The following is a 23,204-nucleotide window of genomic DNA, read 5'->3' as shown; positions in this document are numbered from 1 at the left end:
ATCCCTCAGAAGAAATGGAGTGGCCATCGTGGTCAACAAAAGAGTCCAAAATGCAGTACTTGGATGCAATCTCAAAAACAACAGAATGATCTCTGTTCATTTCCAAGGCAAACCTTTCAATATCACAGTAATCCAAGTCTATGCCCCAACCAGTAATGCTGAAGAAGCTGAAGTTGAACGGTTCTATGAAGACCTACAAGACCTTTTGGAACTAACACCCAAAAAAGATGTCCTTTTCATTATAGGGGACTGGAATGCAAAAGTAGGAAGTCAAGAAACACCTGGAGTAACAGGCAAATTTGGCCTTGGAATATGGAATGAAGCAGGGCAAAGGCTAATAGAGTTTTGCCAAGAAAATGCACTGGTCATAACAAACACCCTTTTCCAACAACACAGGAGAAGACTCTACACATGGACATCACCAGATGGTCAACACCAAAATCAAATTGATTATATTCTTTGCAGCCAAAGATGGAGAAGCTCTATACAGTCAACAAAAACAAGACCAGGAGCTGACTGTGGCTCAGACCATGAACTCCTTATTGCCAAATTCAGACTTAAATTGAAGAAAGTAGGGAAAACCATTAGACCATTCAGGTATGATCTAAATCAAATCCCTTATGATTATACAGTAGAAGTGAGAAATAGATTTAAGGGCCTAGATCTGATAGACAGAGTGCCTGATGAACTATGGAATGAGGTTTGTAACATTGTACAGGAGACAAGGATCAAGACCATCCCCACAGAAAAGAAATGCAAAAAAGCAAAATGGCTGTCTGGGGAGGCCTTACAAATAGCTGTGAAAAGAAGAGAAGCAAATAGCAAAGGAGAAAAGGAAAGATATAAGCATCTGAATGCAGAGTTCCAAAGAATAGCAAGAAGAGATAAGAAAGCCTTCCTCAGCGATCAATGCAAAGAAATAGAGGAAAACAACAGAATGGGAAAGACTAGAGATCTCTTCAAGAAAATTAGAGATACCAAGGGAACATTTCATGCAAAGATGAGCTCGATAAAGGACAGAAATGGTATGGACCTAACAGAAGCAGAAGATATTAAGAAGAGGTGGCAAGAATACACAGAAGAACTGTATAAAAAAGATCTTCAGTACCCAAACAATCACGATGGTGTGATCACTGTCCTACAGCCAGACATCCTGGAATGTGAAGTCAAGTGGGCTTTAGAAAACATCACTACGAACAAAGCTAGTGGAGGTGATGGAATTCCAGTTGAGCTATTTCAAATCCTGAAAGATGATGCTGTGAAAGTGCTGCACTCAATATGTCAGCAAGTTTGGAAAACTCAGCAGTGGCCACAGAACTGGAAAAGGTCAGTTTTCATTCCAATCCCAAAGAAAGACAATGCCAAAGATTGCTCAAACTACTGCACAATTGCACTCATCTCACATGCTAGTAAAGTAACGCTCAAAATTCTCCAAGCCAGGCTTCAGCAATATGCAAACCGTGAACTTCCTGATGTTTAAGCTGGTTTTAGAAAAGGCAGAGGAACCAGAGATCAAATTGCCAACATCTGCTGCATCATGGAAAATCAAGAGAGTTCCAGAAAAACATCTATTTCTGCTTTATTGACTATGCCAAAGCCTTTGACTGTGTGGGTTACAATAAACTGTGTAAAATTCTGAAAGAGATGGGAATACCAGACCACCTGATCTGCCTCTTGAGAAATTTGTATGCAGGTCAGGAAGCAACAGTTAGAACTGGACATGGAACAACAGACTGTTTCCAAATAGGAAAAGGAGTACGTCAAGGCTGTATATTGTCACCCTGCTTATTTAACTTCTATGCAGAGTACATCATGAGAAACGCTGGACTGGAAGAAACACAAGCTGGAATCAAGATTGCTGGGAGAAATATCAATAACCTCAGATATGCAGATGACACCACCCTTATGGCAGAAAGTGAGGAGGAACCAAAAAGCCTCTTGATGAAAGTGAAAGTGGAGAGTGAAAAAGTTGGCTTAAAGCTCAACATTCAGAAAACGAAGATCATGGCATCCGGTCCCACCACTTCATGGGAAATAGATGGGGAAACAGTGTCAGACTTTATTTTTCTGAGCTCCAAAATCGCTGCAGATGGTGACTGCAGCCATGAAATTAAAAGATGCTTACTCCTTGGAAGGAAAGTGGTGACCAACCTAGACAGTATATTCAAAAGCAGAGACATTACTTTGCCAACAAAGGTCCATCTAGTCAAGGCTATGGTTTTTCCTGTGGTCATGTATGGATGTGAGAGTTGGACTGTGAAGAAAGCTGAGCACCGAAGAATTGATGCTTTTGAAGTGTGGTGTTGGAGAAGACTCTTGAGAGTCCCTTGGACTGCAAGGAGATCCAACCAGTCCATTCTGAAGGAGATCAGCCCTGGGATTTCTTTGGAAGGAATGATGCTAAAGCTGAAACTCCAGTCCTTTGGCCACCTCATGCGAAGAGTTGACTCATTGGAAAAGACTCTGATGCTGGGAGGGATTGGGGGCAGGAGGAGAAGGGGACGACAGAGGATGAGATGGCTGGATGGCATCACTGACTCAATGGACATGAGTCTGAGTGAACTCCGGGAGTTGGTGATGGACAGGGAGGCCTGGCATGCTGCGATTCATGGGGTCGCAAAGAGTTGGACACAACTGTGCGACTGAACTAAACTTTCTTTATAGTCCAACTCTCACATCCATACATGACTACTGGAAAAATCATAGCTTTGACTACATGGACTTTTGTTGGTAAAGTAATGTCTCTGTGTTTTATTACGCTGTCTAGGTTGGTTATAGCTTTTTTTCTAAGCAATACGTGTCTTTTAATTTCATGGCTGCAGTGATTTTGGAGCCCCCCAAAATAAAGCCTGTCACCATTTCCACTGTTTCCCCATCTATTTGCCATGAAATGATGGGACCAGATGCCATTTTTCTCCCTTACATAGAAATGCAGACCCAGGCAGAACAAAAGCCAATCATAGATTTTTTCCCCCCCTGCTCTGGAATGCATTCTTAGAACTAATCTAACAATTGTTTAGCAGGTGGAATAAATCAAGGAGGAGGGAGTTCAGTACTAGAGAAGAAGCAGAAACCAAGGTTTTCCCTTCCTCTTGTCCTTCTATGAGGAACTTCGGAGGCTCTGGTGGCATAGTTAGAGGGTAGTGATGGGGTCTGAGGACAGACTGGGTTTGTTGTTGGTTCTGTCGTCTCAGTTATAATCCCTCTTTTGTGAAATGAGAATAAAGATGATTTTTCTCTAATAAAGTTGTGGAAAAAATTAAGTGAGGTAATGGAAGCAGAGTTCCTGGTGCACATAGTGGGTCACAAAACATGACAACAAATACAGTTAATACATATGCAGACTTTAAAACCCTGTGATCTAAGATTTGGGTGTTTCCATGTCCTGGCTATTGTAAATAGCACTGCAATGAACATAGGGATGCATGTGTCTTTTTGTATTATGGTTTTCTCTGAGTATATGTCAAGGAGGGGATTTCTGAGTCAATAGAGAAATGGATAAAGAAGATGTGGTACATATACTCAGTGGAATGTTACTCGGACATAAAAAGGAATGAAACTGGGACTTTTATACTGGGGTGGATGAACCTAGAGTCTGTCATACAGAGTGAAGTAAGTCAGAAAGAGAAAAAACAAATATCGGATATTAATGTATGTGTGTGGAATCTAGGAAAATGGTACTGACGAACCTATTTGCAGGGCAGGAATAGAGCTGTAGAGAACAGAGAACATACTTGTGGACACAGTGGGGGAAGGGGAGGGTGGGACGAATTGAGAGAGTAGCCTTTACATATGTACACTGCCCTGTGTAAAACTGATAGCTAGCAGGAAGCTGCTGTACAGCACAGGGAGCTCAGCTCCGTGCTCTGTGATGACCTAGAAGTGGGGGGTGGGGGTTGGGGACAGATGGGAGGGAAGTTCAAGAGCAAGGGGGCATACATATACTTACAGCTGATTCACATTTTTGTACAGCAGAAACACAACACTGTAAAGCAACTATACTCCAATTAAAAAAAATACTAAAAAGTAAAAAGTAAGACAAAAAAATGCAGCAGAGATGCAATGTGGATGAGGCCGCAGGATCCAAACAGACCACAGACACTAAGCCTTGGCCGCTCTCTCAAGATGTCTTCTAATCCAAAAGGAAGTTTTTTTGTGCATTTGTAAAGGATTGAGAGCAATGGCTTTATGCTTTTGGTGTGTTTTCCCATCATTTTCATCTTTCCATCTCCCCCATTTAAACCATAAGAATCTTGCTGGGAACTTCTGCACTGGGAGTACGTTTCCATTCAGGCTTCCACCAAAGAGAGCACAAAATCAAGGGCAGATTGAGGAGGTACAAGAGCCAAACCCAGAGGGATGGTATGGGGAGGGAGGAGGGAGGAGGGTTCAGGATGGGGAACACATGTATACCTGTGGTGGATTCATTTCGATATTTGGCAAAACTAACACAATATTGTAAAGTTTAAAAATAAAATTAAAAAAAAAAAGAGCCAAAGGCTCAAAGCCTCGTTCCCCTACTGCTGGTGGGGCCCCTTCCTCCCTCTGCAACTTCAGTTTTCCTCCATGTTTTGTCATGTTCACCCCTGAGATCTGAGCTATCATTATAATAATCAAGAATGGGAGAATTGAAGTGTTTATTTTCAGTTGAACTCTACAGAGTGGTCAGTTTTTGATTTACTGTTTGGGGAGAGGAAGACAAAATTGACTTAAGGCACCCTTTTTCCCTTGAATTCAGATCTGTCCACAGTTTTGCAGGGTCACGATATTCTTGAATTTTTGCATGCATTCTTGAGAAATTCAGAGAAAGCATATACTTTTTTGTGTGTCAATGTTTTGAATTTTAAAAATTCAATGGATTTTTACTGCAGGAAATATGAACCCCATTAACATGCTTTTTTTCATTTACCACAAAATACTAGAAGGTAGGTTAACTTGTACCTCAGTGTTCAAAAACTGAAGACCAAGATGACAAAGTAATTTGCTATTTGTCAATTTGTAATAAGTATCTTTAAAAGATGGAAAAAAAATCACTTAAAATGAAATGTTCAGCTAAAAATGATTTCTTTCTTGCTATAAATCCATAAATAAATCTCAAAAACTGTCATAAACACCAGCAGCACTTTTTGAGTTTATAATAATCTCTGATTACAACGATATTCATTTTCCTTGGCACAATTTGACACTTGTGCAACTGCTGACTTTAACAAAATGGTCATGGTATTAAATATTTAAAAGAGGTATTTAAAACCACCATGGAATTAAGGCATAAAAAGTTATATTAAGGAAAACTTTTTTGACGGTTCTTCTGAAATCATTTAAAAATTAGCTTTTTATATGTGCCTCGTTTTTAGCACTTGACAATGGCAATTTTAAAAATTACACATAAAATTCTTCTTCAGCTAAGGCCATGAACAGAATTGGTTCTGAGTATCATAAACCGACTGAGGTATAAATCGTTGCAAAGCAGTGGTTGGAAAAAGCACTGTAGTAACTCAGTTTTAACAGCCTGATCACAAATAAGAACCTACAATCCATGGTGGACTCCAGTGTTTCATAAACATATAAGTAAATTTTGGTACAGATTTCTGATCTTTCTAGCCAGCCTCATAGTCCTGAACCCAAATTCAGCATTTAATTTGCTACTTTTGTGCTAAGGACGAGCCCTGCCCTGGGCAGAAGTTGACTGTTCCGCTTCTCCTAGTGACAGCAGTGTTGTCGGAAATTTATGGTGGTGGTCATATTGTCAGCTGTTGCACTTGGTATCTCATTCCGTGGATGTGTTAATTCACTCACTCCAGACATTCAACACTCAGTTGAACTGTTTTGTCATTTGAACTTGTCGACTGAGAAGCAATTTCCAGCTTTGAGATGTTTAATGTGATTTGTGGGTCAGTTGATACTTGGGAGGTGGTGGTCATTGGCATTCACCCACAGGTGACAATTTCAGTCAAAATCAGCCCAGACACTGGCCCCTGTGTCAAATGGGTGGTTGCCCAGGAGGTCAGGTTGCATCAGTGCAGACAGTCTCCATCTGCAGTCTGATTCACTCTGTGAACATGATGGAAGCAGAGGGGATCCACAGATGATGGTTACTAAAACATGACCATAAGTGTGTGTTTTCCACTGAAAGGTGTCATTGTGGATGGTGAGTTGCCTGTGGTGCCAATCCATGTTTGTGAGAAGACTTTCTGTGAATGCCTGGGGTCCAATGTTGCCTGACAGTGAGGATGGTCAAATGCTGGCGCCTATTGTCCAAGGGGGTGGCGGCATGCTGTATCACTGGACACACTTTGGGGAGGGTTTAGAAACTCTGGAGACAGAGATTCTAGACGAAGCTGGCAAGATCCTGAGAGACCCTTAGTCTGTTCAGGTTCCTTGAGCAAAAGTACTGAGTGGTTTAGGAAGAGCAGAAGTCCACTGCTCATGGTCCTGGAACCTGGGAATTCCAGGATCAGATTTGGTGTCTGTGGAGAGATGTCTTCCTGGTTCACAGACTTTTGCCTTCTCTCTGGGTCCTGGCATGACAGATGGTGAGGGAGCTCTCTGGCTTCTTCTTACAAGGGCACTGAGCCCATTCATGAGGCTCCACCCTCATGACTTGATTACCACCATCTCCGAACACCATATTGTGTGGATTTGGGGGGACACAAACATTCCATTGACTGCATCTGTTAAACAATGACTGTTAAAACTTAGAGATGGTTAAGTGTTCCCCGCCCATCATAAATATGCCCCCAGTCAATACAAGCCCATGAGCACAGTGACTGTTTTTTTTCTGCACATGACTTGTCATTGCCTGTAGCCCAGAAATTCATGAAAGCCTCTGTAAATGTTAGGACTCTTGTCTTTGCTGATTGCCACCCACTCTCAGGAAAATCCACTGTTGTCCAGCAAAATGAAAGTTCATTTTCCTTGTTTTATTGTATGACCAATCAAATGAATAAGATAAATAGATAAAAAGTTAAGGTCCTAGCTGTATATTCACCAAGTTATACCTTTTCTAAAACTTGCAAAGATAAACCTTTCATCTCAGTTGATTAAGGCCGTTTTCTCTCTCCACTTTGTTTTTCCCGTGGTCATCCTTTCTCATGTCAAAGGTCACTGGAGGGTTTGCAGGCACTTTGGGAATGCAGGTTACGAGAAGTTAGGTGATGTTTAATCTTGTTTTATGGAGATCTATTTATGAGAGTCCCTTGGACTGCAAGGAGATCCAACCAGTCCATTCTGAAGGAGATCAGCCCTGGGATTTCTTTGGAAGGAATGATGCTAAAGCTGAAACTCCAGTACTTTGGCCACCTCATGCGAAGAGTTGACTCATTGGAAAAGACTCTGATGCTAGGAGGGATTGAGGGCAAGAGGAGAAGGGGACGACAGAGGATGAGATGGCTGGATGGCATCGCTGACTCGATGGATGTGAGTCTAAGTGAACTCCGGGAGTTGATTATGGACAGGGAGGCCTGGCGTGCTGCGATTCATGGGGTCACAAAGAGTCGAACACAACTGAGCGACTGATCTGATCTGATTTATGAGTTTCTCAGGCAGTTCTGTGCATTGCTCCATGATTGCCAATTGTTCATTGTAAGACTGGCTTTGAGGGCTGTTACCTGGGCCAACTTACTTCTCCAGGTGTAGTAAAGGAGGTTAGGGCTGGAGGTTTCAGGGCAAAATGATCCTGCTTTGGTTACCTGGTCTGGAAAGCGAGGAAGGGCAGAGTCAGAAACACCAACCATTTCCAACTCAAAAAGAATCTAAGATGAGTCACTGAGGGAGAAAACTTGAAAAACCCTGAGAATTTAGTATTAGTCATTCAGTCGCGTCCACTTTTTGTGACCCCATGAACTGTAGCTTGCCAGGCTCCTCTGTCTTCATGGGATTCTCAAGGCAAGAATACTGATGTGGGTTGCCATTCCTTTCTCCAGGGCATCTTCCCGACCTAGAGATCAAACCTGAATTTCCTGCATTGCAGGTGGATTCTTTACCATCTGAGCCACCAGGGAAGCAGGGCTCAGGTTAAAAAGAAATTTGACAAAGCTGTTCCTAAATTTGACAATGGACTAAAAAGGTATCTGACATTACCAATATTGAGTTGGAAAGATGAAAGGAACTTTTCTAAACTATCAAAGGCTCAAAATACAGTAGATCAATGTTGCTATAAAAATATATAGGGAGTGATATTTCTCTTCATTCTGTAGAAAATACCAAGTCATGGCCCTACAATGGGAGGATGAAGAGTATATAGATTAAAAATAGAGGAAAGAAGCATCACAAAAGTTGCTAGGGAGGGAATTCATGAAAATGTACTATTTTACTGGATTTTATGGTCACTGTGGTGTTTGCTTTTAAATCTGTATTTTTTTTCACTTGCCTTTTTTCATGCTCACTTTCATATATGTGGTTTTTAAATTACAAAGTGACTCCAACTGTAAAATGCTTCAGACCCCATGAAATCCAGGTCTGCTCCAGGGTGGGGCTTTGGACATTCTCTGGACGTAGTTTCTGAGGCTTAAAAGTGGGTAGTTTGGGACCTTCCTGGTGGTCCAGTGGTTAAGACTCTGTGCTTCCAAATGCAAGGAACACAGGTTTTGTCCCTGGTTGGGGTACTAAGATCCCACATACTGTGTGGTGAGGCCAAGAAAACATATTTCTTTAAGAAGTGGGTAGTTGTGCACCTTCAGAGGACTTCTGTGTGCCAGAGTCAGATGGCTTCTGGCACACAGTTGTTTTTAAGTTGTGTCTCAATCTTTGTGACTCCTTGGATGGCAGCATATCAGACTTCCCTGTCCTTCACCATCTCCCAGAACTTGTTCCAACTCATGTCCATTGAGTTGGTGATGCCATCCAACCATCTCATCCTCTATTGTTCCCTTCTCCTCCTGCTTCTGTCTTTCCTGGCATCAGGATCTTTTCAAGTGAGTCAGCTCTTCATATCAGGTGGCCAAAGTACTGGAGCTTCAGCTTTAGCATCAGTCCTTCCAGTGAATATTCAGGGTTGATTTCCTTTAGGATTGACTGGTTCAATCTCCTTGCTGTCCAAGGGACTCTCAAGAGTCTTCTCCAGCACCACAGTTTGAAAGCATCATTCTTCAGTGTTCATCCTTCTTTATGGTCCAACTCTCACATTCATACATGACTGCTGGAAAAACCATAGCTTATTGGCACATGGTAGGCTTTCATAAACGCTCATTTTCTTTTCTCTCTTCTGAACTGAAGTGGTGTACATTTATGATCTTAATTTTGACCTTTACATCTTTTCTCCCTGGCTAACTATCTTTTTATTTCCCCAGAAACATTCTGAGTTCATTACGCTCCTACTTGGTCTCTGCCACGCTCTCTTCCTGTCTGATTCATCTTCATTCTGCTGTCACCATGATTTTTCAGAAAGTTTGACCTGATCCAAGTTAAAAATCTGACTTCCTTAAACATCTTTAATGATTCCTTTTGACCAAAAGATAACGCTGACATGGCCTCGGTGTGGAATTCCAGGTCCTGAAATTGATTCTTGCCTACTTTTCTAGCCTGAAATGATGTCTTCCTGAAAACCTGCAGTTCAGGCAGCCAGACAAGTAAGAAACTTACCTCTGAGCTTCCAGTCTGTTCAAGTTCAAGAAATGTTCTTTCCCTGCCTGTAATTATTCATTCACTCACCCACTCTTGACAGCAATACCGAAGCCATGCAGGACCTGTGGGACCCTGGGCACAAAGTCTTTCAGTGTCCCCCATTTTCTTGATTATAGGAAATAGTCTTCATTCAGCCTCTAGGTCCTTCCCTGAGTTCCAAAGGGCAGGTTCAAACAGTTGCTAATCAGGAAAGGAAGGGGATGCAGAGACAAGGGAGGAGCAGTTAAGAAACAATAGTGTAGTCTTGGGACAGATCCTGGTTCCCCTCCAGGGACAGACACAGCAATACATTAGAGCTACTGTGCAGACATGAATCCCCCAGCAGGTGGGAGAAGTTAACTCTGTTGCCCACAAGCATGGAGACCCCAGGCTTGTTGGAACAAGCAGGTTGATGATGCTGACTCTCACTTACCTTACCACCTGCCAGTCAGAAGAATGTCCAGAACTGGCCACGCCCTATTTGAACCATGATTACAACACTCCTCTCTACCCTCTCCAGGTGGGACCCACAACTGTGGGTGTATTTGTGGTTCTCGGATGGAATATATACAGGCTCAGAATGGGACACACTGAGTCCACCAACATGTGGCTGATTTAGGGGTGACAGAGCTGTCAGGCCACCGGTGGCAAGATGGGAGCTTGGTGTTGCAGTTCTCTTGTTCTGTGTGTTGTGTGTGCTCTAGTGTTGTCTTGTGTATTTGTCTTGTGTGTTTCATAGTTTTGTCTATGATTCTGGTGTCTTTGGCATGTATTAGAGATGGGTGGGTTTCCCAGATGGCTCAGTGGTAACAAATCTGCCTACCAAGCAGAAGACATGAGTTCAATCCTTGGGTCAGAAGATCCACTGGAGGAGGGCATGGCAACCCACTCTAATATTCTTGCCTAGGAAATCCGATAGACAGAGGAGCCTGGCAAGCTATAGTTCATGGGGTCACAAAGAGTTGGACACAAGTTAGTGACTGAACAACAACAACAGCAACACTTAATTCAGGAGACTTTGAGTGAATTTTGAGCAGGAGACTTTGAGTGAATTTTGAGCAGGAGACTTTGAGTGAATTTTGAGCATGTGACTCCAAAACCTGGATGGGCCTCATCCAATCAGTTAATGGACTCAAGAAAAAGACTGAGGTCCCTGAGCAGGAAGGAACTCTGCCAGCAGACAATGTGGATGGAACAGCAGCTCTTCCCTGGGTTTCAACCTGGTGGCCCACCCTGCAGATCGTGGGCTTGCTAGCCCAATGATCACATGAGTCAATTCATTAAAATGAATCTGTCTATATATATATACACACACATGCATCCTATTGGTTCCATGGGCCAATTCAAATATTATCCTATTTGTAAAGTCTCTACAGCTCCGAGTTGGTTCTCCTCCACCAGCCCCTCCTGTAACATCCCCTGACTCTCACTGTTCAGGACACAAGATTCACTTTTGTTTACATCCCTCTCCCTCATTAAACTGTGAGTAACTTGGGGATCAGGTCTTATCCATTGTGGAAGTGGCCTGAGACTAACATCAGCTGGTATTAAAAAAGATGCTCAATAAACATTTATTGAATGAATGAGGAAGATGGATGGATAAAAGACCATTTGCAGTTGCAATTTTCATGGTGATTATGATGCCAGGTGCGTGGCAAGTGATGGTGGATATCCGTGATATAGGCTGACACCACAGGCTCTTATTTACCAGGTTACTATGAGCCAGACCCTTGCCTGGGCTCTAAAAATACCCTAGGACCTGAAAGAGCTCACACAAGTTTGTTTTTATTAAATTAAGGAGCTCTGCCCAAGAATCCTAGGACCAGCCATGTCTCAGGTTACCTCCCCTACTATAACCCCTACCCCAGCCCCCCAGCTCTTTCAGCACCGAGACAATGTAGGGCTTGTGCCCAGGCAGAAGGAGAAAAGGATTTAAGGTTATATCCGAGAGCCGGAGCCAAGGGGGATACTGATGGAGGAATGGCTGCTGATACTTGTCAGATGCAGCAACCTCTCTCCCCTAACCCTCCCCAGCTCCCCATGAGCCTCAAGCTTTCCAACTGCTTTCAGTGCCATGTATTCTGAAATGATCATATGGGCTAATCAAGCCTCAAGCAGGCCGTAGGGGAAGGCTAGGAGAAAACAAGGTAATAAATCACATGTTTTTGACACCATAGAGTTGAGAGAAATGACTAAAGCATGTTTGTAATTTATTTTCTCCTTGAAAAAAAAAAGAGTTATTTCTGGCAGTGTGAACATCAGATTTCTGAAAATAAATTACTGGCTTATTTGTCACTGAAGTTGTGGATGCCTAATATCTATAGGAAATTCAAGTCTTCTGGGCCAGCGCCTTAGATGACAGAAGTCAGAGCAAAGATGGATCACCTTGCTCGGGGCTTTGTGGCTTCACAGATCCAGAGGGAGACAGTGCTGGTGAAGTCACTTTAGGCTTCTCAGTTCTAATTCCTTCTTATAGGGATTCTGTGTGTCCAGAGGGTATCTGTGGCCCTGTGCTGACCATTGGTCAGAAGTCGCAGTCAGTTTCACATAAATTTCTCTCCTTGCCTTTGTCCTTTTATATTTCTCTCTTGTTGTTCAGTTGCTAAGTCGTGTCTGAGTCTGTGACCCCATGGACTGCAGCAAGCCAGGCTTCCCTGTCCTTAATCATTTCCCGGAGTTTGCTCTAACTCGTGTCCATTGAATCAGTGATGCCATCCAACCATCTCATCCCCTGAGACCCCTTTCTCCTCTTGCCTTCAATCTTTCCCAGCATCAAGGTCTTTTCCAATGAGTCAGCTCTTCACGTCAGGTGGCCAAAGTATTGGAGCTTCAGCTTCAGCATCGGTCCTTTCAGTGAGTATTCAGGATTGATTTCCTTTAAGATGGACTGGTTTGATTTCCTTGCTGTCCAAGGGACTCTCAAGAGTCTTCTCTAGCACCACAATTCAAAAGCATCAATTCTTCGGTGTTCAGCCTCCTTTATGGTCCAACTCTCACATCCATACATGACTACTGGAAAAACCATAGGCTTGACTATATGGACCTGTAATTTTTTGATACACTCAGTCAGGTGGAGATTAGTGTGGGGTGGGGTAGTCACACAAGACAGACAAACAAATAAGCCAAACTCCACCCCATCTTCCTGAAAGCCCAGCTGCTAGAACCTTCTCCAGCAGGTGGCTGCAGATAATTGATCCAATGTCAGCATCTCCTTTTTGTGAGTCTGACCATAAAAGTCAAGTGAGGGGAAGCAGGACCTATGATTCCCGGGCATCCTACACCCCTGCTCCCCACCACCCATGCCACTAACGAAGTGCTCAAGTGGGGCCAGGAGTGGCTGGAGTAGAGGCACTAGGCTGTCAGGCTGGGATGGGGAAATGTCGCTGGTTTAAGCTCTTTAGCATCTGCCCAGATGTGCTGCTGCTTTTGGCAAGTCCCCAGCCTGGAGATAGCTAGGACAGTATTTTTGGAAACCTGCTCCAAATCTGAAAGCACTTACTGTGAAGAGATGAGCCAGATGGCAGAAGCTCAGTCACCTGCCTCTGTGGACCCTCCTGATGCCAGCACCACCACCCCAGGTGTGTGTGAGCCAGGATTGCAGACCAGTCTGTATGTCGTCTCCTGGCCTCTCCACCCCATGCCTCTCTCACCTCCCCTGCTCTCCTACTGCCAAGCTAGACTTGGCTCAAGGGATTTGTTCAAATGCTCAAGCAAAACTGTGGTTCATTTTAATGGAGGGAAAGGGCAGTGGAGCTGAAGCAGCTTCACCTGTGGCAGGTGCTTGCTCCCTGGACCAGGAGCATCATGCCTGTGGTTCACTGCGGCTCAGCCCTGTCTCGCCATCTGCCACTGGAAGGTCCTCCCTCGTTAATGCCATGTGAGTCGGCCTCCTGACCTTGCATTTCCCTTTGCTGGTTCTGTGTAGGTGAGGTCACCAACCTGCTCCCAGAGCCATGGTCCACAGAGCATCTTCTACCTGTGCTCTGAGAGGAAGAAATCAGAGCCACCCATGAAGGTCAGAATGTCCATAACTTTCCCCCACATTAAACAGTTACAGCAAGACTGCCTTTGAAAGATTTTATTAATGATTGAGATGATGTTACAAAAGTAGCCTATAATTACCTGTATCTAAAAAATCCTACTGAAGAACAGAGGAGGAAATTAACCCAGCTTGCAGTTAAGGGGTCAATACATTTCATTATCTCAAAAGTTTAAGGCTTGAGGAAGCTATATTCAATATATCCTAGGATAAATCATCATGGAAAAGAATAAAGAATATATATATATATATATATATATATATATATATAGTGGAGAAGGCGATGGCACCCCACTCCAGTACTCTTGCCTGGCAAATCCCATGGACGGAGGAGTCTGGTAGGCTGCAGTCCATGGGGTCGCGAAGAGTCAGATGCCACTGAGAGACTTCACTTTCACTTTTCACTTTCCTGCATTGGAGAAGGAAATGGCAACCCACTCCAGTGTTCTTGCCTGGAGAATCCCAGGGACGGGGGAGCCTGTTGGCCTGCCGTCTATGGGGTCGCACAGAGTCGGACATGACGAAAGTGACTTAGCAGCAGCAGAAGCAGCGTATATATATATAGTCCACTGAAGTGATAAATATATATGAAAATGAGTGTGGAAGTATTAGTCACTCAGTTGTGTCTGACTCTTTGTGACCCCATGGACCATAGTCTACCAGGCTCCTCTGTCCATGCTAGTTTCCAGGCAAGAATACTGGGCTGGGCTGCCATTTCCTTCTCCAGGGGATACTCCCAACCCAGGGATCGAACCTATGTTTCCTGCGTTAGCAGGTGGATTCTTTACCACTGCACCCCCTGGGAAGGCCACCTAACAACAACAGAAAGTCTTTTCAAATGGAAAAAAAGCCCTCCCAATCTCACACATCCACTGTTTCTACCTTTGTTTTGGCGTTTTTCAGATGCATACAGTTTCTGACATTGTCACTATCACTGTGAACATGATTTTTAGATTTAATTTCTTAAATCTACACAGCCTTCTGGGAGAACTGCCAGAGAGAGGAATTTGAAGCACTTGCGGAGGGGTGGGAATGGGTAAGGAGAACAGGTGCAACAGGATGGAGGTAGGGGTGGTGGGAGCAGAGAGCGTCCTGGGAGCTTGGAGGAAGCCTGTGTGAAAGCTCCTGCTGAATCTCCTAGGGGCCTGTGTTTCAGGACGGCAGCTTCAATGCATCTGGAGGGGGCTCTGTCTTCAGAGACTCTTCGCTCGGAGTTGAGTCAGAGGTCTACCCAGGGGGATGAGGAGATCCACCCTGGGGGACACCAGGGGTACAACAGGCCTCCTGAGGGTCACCCTCTACTTCAAGAGCCCAACACTAACAAAACCACTGCATACCCAGTCTTGAAGTGTGCTAGGCAGGCTCCTGGGATCTGACAGCCTACTGCCTCGATTTACACCTATCACTGGACGTTGCTTGGAAAAAGGAAGATGAAGGATATTTAAAAGGGCAGGAAAAACCCTCAGATCCTTTAATAACTGTGGTGTGCAATATTCCAGGGGAAAGAGAGCAGGTCTTCTCCATTGTTTCAGCCTATTTAAGGCCTTTCTGTGGGTTCTAGATCAGCACCCACACACACACTCACACACAGAGCTACACAGGGGTCTCGCTTAAGAAGGAAAAGGAGATAAACTTTCCACACAACTTTCCTGCTCTAACTGGGTCAGTTCTCGTCATACCTCATAACTCTAATCTGATGGTGCTTTTAAGATTGTCATTTTATAAATGTAGAGTTTAGGTTACTCTCTGTCTCTCAATTTAAAATTCTGTGTGTTTCTCCCTCCCTCTCCCCCACCCTCCCCATTGACTAAAAATTATTTACAACCTAGACTTTACTTTCTTGGGCTCCAAAATCAACGCATATGGTGACAGCGGCCATAAAAAAGACACTTGCTCCTTGGAAGAAAAACTGTGACAAAATTGCTACTGTTGCTGCTGCTGCTAAGTTGCTTCAGTCGTGTCTGACTCTGTGCGACCCCATAGACAGCAGCCCATCAGGCTTCCCCGTCCCTGGGATTCTCCAGGCAAGAACACTGGAGTGGGTTGCCATTTCCTTCTCCAGTGCATGAAAGTGAAAAGTGAAAGTGAAGTCTCTCAGTGGCGTCTGACTCTTCGCGACCCCATGGACTGCAGCCTACCAGGCTCCTCCGTCCATGGGATTTGCCAGGCAAGAGTACTGGAGTGGGGTGCCATCACCTTCTCCAAGTGTATTAAAAAGCAGAGACATTACTTCACTGACAAAGGTCCATATAGTCAAAGCTATGGTTTTTCCAGTAGTCATGTATGGATGTGAGAGTTGGACCATAAAGGAGGCTGAGCACTGAAAAATTGATGCTTTCAAACTGTGGTGTTGGGGAAGACTCTTGAGAGTCCCTTGGATAGCAAGGAGATCAAACTAGTCAATCCTAAAGGAAATCAATCCTGAATATTCATTGGTAGGACTATTGCTGAAGCTGAAGCTCCAATACTTTGGCCACCTGATGCAAAGAGCTGGCTCATTAGAAAAGACCCTGATGCTGGGAAAGATTGAAGGTAGGGGGAGAAGGGAACAACAGAGGATGAGATGGTTGAATGGCATCATCAACTCAAAGGACATGAGTTTGAGCAAGCTCCAAAAGATAGTGAAGGACAGGGAAGCCTGGTGTACTGCAGTCCATGGGGTCACAAAGAGTCTGACGTGACTGAGTGACTGAACAACAACACGAACAGGCCCAGGTGCAGACCTGCTATGGACCCAAACAGCATGGATTGGTGTTGCTGTTTAGTAGTTCAGTCATGTATGACTCTTTTTGATCCCATGGACTATAGCCCACCAGGCTCCTCTGTTCATGGGATTCTCCAGGCCATTTCCTCCTCCAGGTGATCTTCCCAACCCAGGGATCGAACCCGTGTCTCCTGCATTGCAGGCAGATTTTTTTACCACTGAGCCACCTGGGAAGCCCAATGACAAGGATAGGGTTTTTCAAATGTGCATTTCCAGCAGCTCCTGCACTAAGCAGTAATCACCCTCTGTATTATTATAATTGCCATTGACTGGATTTGACACACTTACATGTCTGCATTGCACAGAAGTCAGCCCATAAATCAAGCTGTGTATGACAGGATAGAAAGGAAGTGATGGGTTTGCATTATCTGCTGGGAGGGATTATAGAAAGGAGCTTAATTAGAACCTGGGAGTGATGGGGAGAAGACACATGTTTTTGGTTACTTTATTGTTGGACCCAATTTCCTTCCCATATGTGGAAGCACACAGGAAAGATGCTTTCAAACTGCCAGAAGCCCCATGATTGACGCACATGTGGGGCCGGGACAGGAGGCGAGGACAATGGGGCGTCTGCTGTGCCTTTGCCGGGTGACTGTCAGGTGGTTGGTGTAAATCACATTTATGTGCCATCAGAGCTAGAGAGGGTGGGCAGGCCTCCATGCTGTGACCTGACAAGGCAGTACGTGGGTTTCGTGAAAATTCAAGGCAACACTCTGTTGACTCTTGACACTCATCCTCTACCAAAGAAAACAAGATAAAAATGCATTGATCCCTTGTAGAAAGGAATTTGCCTCAATAAAAGAGGAAGAAGGAATAGCAGGTGTTCATTATAGAAATACTTTCAAAAATGCAGACTGACATAAATATGGTTTCCCTATAGTACCATCAGCTCTGCAGGCAGTGAAGTGTAAAGCATCCACTGGCTCTTGCAAGAGACGTGAGTTTGATCCCTGGGTCTGAGTCGGGAAGATCAGAGGAGGAAATGGTAACCCCCTCCAGTATTCTTGCCTGGGAAATCCCATGGACAGAGTAGCCTAGTGGGCTACAGTCCACGGGGTCACACACAACTGAGCGAGGGAGCACGCACACTCCTAGTGCCATCAAGGAAAATACACAAATCTTTGTAAGCCTACCACCCACCATTCAGAGTCTTCACCTCCTCCTTCCCATCCTCTGAGACCTCCCAGAAACTTAAAAATGTTATTTTTTCAGTTGACAAAGTAAGTACTTTGACCGAAGACTTACCCTGCGCAGCGGCAATCTAACATTTACTATCACGGATTGAATTACCCAATAAAATGTAAACTCTGGAATACCAAACTGGAAAGTCCTATAAAAAGTATACCAGATGTCGTTTTCCTGTCCTGCCTCCTGAAAGAGGGGGAAGCAGGCATTTTTCCAAGTCGTGCCATGGTTCTTCAGTGTCCTGGGCTGTATTTGCAGGGCCTGCGTGTACATACAGGGCCTGGGTGTACATGTGTCACCCATGAATAGCAAACACAGATTTGAGTCTTTACTTAAAAAAAACAACAGTTTGAGGATTTATGAGTTGAAGTTTCAATTAGAAAAATTTGTGGCCAAGTATCTGTTTTCTTATAACCGTTAGTAATTAAGGACTTTTGTTGTTCTGCAAATGTGTTTGGATTTCAAAAGTCTTACGTTCCATATTGGCAAGCTAGGCTCAGCAAGTCTACTTTGATTGAAAACTAAGTGTTTTAATAGCGTATGCTTTTACAATAATAAGAGATTAAGCTTGGAAATGGAGACCAAAAAAACCCCTATCAGTTCAAACATGTATTTATTTGGCTTTCCTTGTAATACATAAGAAACAGTATGGTACTGAGAGGTTCTGTGTACAGGCTGGGTAATACTCCCGCGTGAGTGGGTGGAGCTTTTGAGAATTCAATGAGATGACAATGTAAGGGTCTCGGCCCAGGGCCCTGGGTCTAGCGGGTGGGGTTGAGCCAGGAGGCTGTGTCCAGGTCACCCAGGGCTATGTGGGTGGCCAGAGCATTTGCTTTTTGCCAGAGCATTATAGAATTTTTGGTGGGGAAGGGACCTGATCAGATGAGGCTGGATTCTTTGTGGTGCTGAGAATAGGGTGGAAGGGAGAGCCTGGGCACAGTGTGGGGACCACAGGGAATAGAGCAGGGGAGGTGTGAGTCTGAGAGGCAGCTCCACTGAGGGCTGACTAGACCGTTGAGGGACAGGGCAGGGCCAGTTGTTCCACTGTGTGGGGCCTGGTACCCATCACAAAAGAGACACCGTTAAAGTGGCATTACGTTAGGGGAAGCCACAGTAAATCCCAAGTTCAGTATAATCATGTTGAGAGTCAGAAGCGTGGCGGTGGTTTAGTCACTCAGTCGTGTCTGACTCTGTGTGACCCCATGAACTGGAGCCCACAAGGCTCCTCTGTCCGTGGAATTTTCCAGGCAAGAATACTGGAGTGGGTAGCCGTTTCTTTCTCCAGGGGATCTTTCCCACCCAGAGATCAAACCAGGTCTCCTTCATTGCAGGCAGATTCTTTACCATCTGAACCACCAGAGAAGTCTATACGTATTTATAATATTATATGTTTATTAATATAACATACAGCATATGTTATACACATATATAGATTGTGTTAGTATGTGGTGGCTCATAGTATATATATATATATACCAACACATAAATAACATGGTTTTTACAGAACAGGTTTTTGAGATAGGTTTTGCTGATTTTGAGGCACTTTAACCCGTTTGCTTTTTGTGCTTGAAATACAGAGATGTGAAATCTCGGTCAAGTTAATCAACATGGAATTGTGGTGATGTGTGTATATCTATGTTCATTTTAATATATTGCTCCTGAGAAGTACATTTTGATTTGCATCTCTTTCCATTTTTAGAAGCTTGACTGCTTGTCTGGGAGCTGGTTTGTCACATTTTCTTCCCCATCTTCAGTTATGCAGGGATTTTCATCTTGTATTGGCCCTTGGGGTGAATGCTGGGTGCTTGCTCTGTATCTCTTGTCGAGTGGTGTCTGCCTGACAATTAGAGCACGGTGATCTGTTTATGGTTGGTGGCAGGAAATCCCTGTGAGTCAGCTCTAGGGTGGGGAGGGACGGTTCTGTCCTGTGTCTCTCTGTCTCCTCCTCTCCTTCGCTGCTCTGCTCACCCAGGCCACTTCTCAGCCTCGTCCTTAGTTTGCTGAAATGTGCACCAGAGGTTTCATTTTGTTTTGGTCAGTGCTGTTGCCCGAACTCACAACAATGCTCTTATTGCAGGATGCCAGGGATCAATGATGTTGGAGATTCAGTGTAAGATAGAAGGGAAGAGCACAGGTTCTGGGATCAGACAGCCCGACTCTTCCACTTGTTAATCACATACCCTGAGCAGGGGCCCCACTCACCTGGCAGAAGCAGCACGTGTGTGCATGGGCACTGACAGTCCTACAAATACAGGTTTGTGACCTTATCCCAGACATGAGATAATAAAGTAAGCACTGCCTGCTCCTGCAAGACAACAAATCCCTAGATCTTCATGGATTGGCCTAGCAGAGTTTATTTCTCACTCATTAGAAGTTTCAGTGCTAATATGCAATATTTGCTTTTCTTTTTCTGATTTATTTCACTTTGTGTCACAGTTTCTAGGTCTGTTCACATCTCTATAAATGATCCAATTTTACTCCTTTTTATGACTGAGTAATATTTCATTGTATATATGGATCTTCTTCATCCATTCCCTGTTGATGGACATTTGTGCTGTTTCCATGTTTTGGCTAATGCAAATAGCAGCAATGAACATCGGGGTGCAAGTGTCATTTTGATTCATGTTTTTCTCTGGTATATGTCCAGTAGTGGGATTGCTGGGTCATATGGTAGCTCTATTTTTAGTTTTTTAAGAACACTCCATACTGTTCTCCATAATGGCTGCATCAATTTAAGTTCCTACCAACAGTGTAGGAGGGCTCCCTTTTCTCCACACCCTCTTCAGCATTTAAGGTTTGTAAATTTTTTGATGGTGGCCATTCTGAGTGGTGTAAGGATATTCACCTTGGTGATTGTCTTTTTTTTTAATTTAAAAACTTTTTTATTTTTATTGAAAATATTGTTTTACTGCGGTCAGCAAGCTTCTCTCTTTCTATCATGCATCACTAAGTTCTAACTCTTAGAGTTCGTCTCTTCACATCTCTAAGTTCGTCTACTGCACCTTCAAGATGTGCCCTGGTCCAGTTATAACTCATCTTCATAACTAAAGCCAGAGTCTAGTCACCATTCATGGCTCTTCTGGCTTCCACTGAGTGCCCTGACAGAGAGTGTTTGTACAGCAGCTAGAGGAGCTTTTAAAACTTAAGTTAGACTCTTGATCCCCTGTTTAAAACCCTTTAGTGATTTTCTGTAACATTCAGATAAAATCCAAGGTTCTCACTTGTGGAATAGCTAAGTTGTCATTGTCCATGTGAACAATGATTGCTGCTGCTATGATGCTACCTAGGAGTTTTGTGGGTGCTTCTTACCAAGTGAAGTCCTCCTCTTGGAGCTCCTCACAGCCTTTCGTTCCTACATCTCATTCAGATGTGTATTCAAAATGTGAGCTGCTTACATAGGTTTCCTGCAACTTCTGTCTAAAAAACTTGCCCTCGGAGGACCTCTGTGCCCTCATGGATGGAGCTGCTCAGACTGCCAGGCCCCCAGTCTTACCCCAAATCCTGAGTTAGAACAGAGCTGTGGGGCTTCAGTTAATTTCAGTCTCTCAGTCCTGTCCGAATCTTTGAGACCTCATGGACTGCAGCATACCAGGCTTCCTTGCCCATCACCAACTCCCAGAGCTTGTTCAAACTCATATCCATTGACTTGGTGAGGCCGTCCAACAATCACATCCTCTGTCGTCCCCTTCTCCTCCCACCTTCAATCTTTCCCAGCATCAGGGTCTTTTCCAATGAGTTAGTTCTTCACATCAGGTGGCCAAGGTGTTGGAGCTTCAGCTTCAATATCAGTCCTTCCAGTGAATATTCAAGACTGATTTCCTTTAGGATTGATTGATTTGATCTCTTTGCTGTCCAAGGGACTCTCAAGAATCCTCAACAACACAGTTCAAATGATCGATTCTTTGGCACTCAGCTTTCTTTATAGTCCAACTCTCACATCCATACAAGACTACTGGAAAATCTATAGCTTTGACTAGATAGACATTTGTTGGCAAAGTAATGTCTCTGCTTTTTAATATGCTGTCAAGATTTGTCATAGCTTTACTTCCAAGGAGCAAGCGTCTTTAATTTCATGGCTGGGTCACCATCCTCAGTGATTTTGGAGCCCAGGAAAATAAACTCTCATTGTATTCATTGTTTCCCATCTATTTGTCATGAAGTGATGGGACTGGATGCCATGAACTCGTTTTTGAATGTTGAGTTTTAAGCCAACCTTTTGACTCTCCTCTTTTACTTTCATCAAGAGGCTCTTTAGTTCATCTTTGCTTTCTGCCACAAGGGTGGTGTCATCTGCATATCTGAGGTTATTGCTGTTTCTCCCAGAAATCTTGATTCCAGCTTGTGCTTCATCCAGCCTGGCATTTCACATAATATACTCTGCATATAAGTTAAGTAAGCCAGGTGACAATATAGAGCCTTGATAGACTCCTTTACCAGTTTGGAACAAGTCCATTGTTTAATGTTAAGTTCTAACTGTTTCTTCTTGACTTGCATACAAATTTGTTAGGAGGCAGGTAAGGTGGTCTGGCAGGAGTAGGCAATGGCACCCCACTCCAGTACTCTTGCCTGGAAAATCCCATGGATGGAGGAGCCTGGTAGGCTGCAGTCCATGGGGTCGCTAAGAGTCGGACACCACTGAGCGACTTCACTTTCACTTTTCACTTTCATGCGTTGGAGGAGGAAATGGCAACCCACTCCAGTGTTCTTGCCTGGAGAATCCCAGGGACGGCAGGGCCTGGTGGGCTGCCATCTGTGGGGTCGCACAGAGTCCGACCAGACTGAAGCGACTTAGCAGTAGCAGCAGCAAGGTGGTCTGGCATTCCCATCTCTTGAAGAATGTTCCACAGTTTGTTGTGATCCACACAGTCAAAGGCTTTGGCATAGTCAGTGAAGCAGAAGTATAATTTTTCTGGAATTCTCTTGCTTTTTCTATGATCCAATGGATGTTGGTAATTTAACCTCTCATTTCTCTGCTTTTTCTAAATCCATCTTTAACATCTGAAAGTTCTTGGTTCACATACTGTTGAAGCCTAGAATTTTGAGCATTGTTTTGCTAGTGTATGAGATGAGGGCTATTGTGCGGTAGTTTGAACATGCTTTGGCATTGCCTTTCTTTGGGATTGGAATGAAAACTGACCTTTTCCAGTCCTGTGGCCATTAATGAGTTTTCAAAATTTGCTGGCATATTGAGTGCAGCACTTTCACAGCATCATCTTTTACGATTTGAAATAACTGGAATTTCATCTTCTCCACTAGCTTTGTTTGTAGTGATGCTTTCTAAGGCCCACTTGACTTCACTCTCCTGGATGTCTATCTCTAGATGAGCGATCACAGCATCGTGGTTATTTGGGTCATGAAGATCTTTTTTTGTATAGTTCTTCTATGTATTCTTGTTACCTCTTCTTAATATCTTCTGCCTCTGTTAAGTCCAAACCATTTCTGTCCTTTATTGAGTCCATCTTTGCATGAAATGTTCCCTTACTATCTCTAATTTTCTTGGAGAGAGCTCTAGTATTTCCCATTCTACTCTTTTCCTCTATTTCTTTGCATTGATCACTGAGGAAGGCTTTCTTATCTCTTCTTGCTATTCTTTGGAACTCTACATTCAGATGGTTG

Source organism: Bos indicus, chromosome 11 (genome assembly GCF_029378745.1).
Source record: "Bos indicus isolate NIAB-ARS_2022 breed Sahiwal x Tharparkar chromosome 11, NIAB-ARS_B.indTharparkar_mat_pri_1.0, whole genome shotgun sequence".
NCBI lineage: Eukaryota > Metazoa > Chordata > Mammalia > Artiodactyla > Bovidae > Bos > Bos indicus.
Note: the sequence above shows the minus strand (reverse complement) of the source record.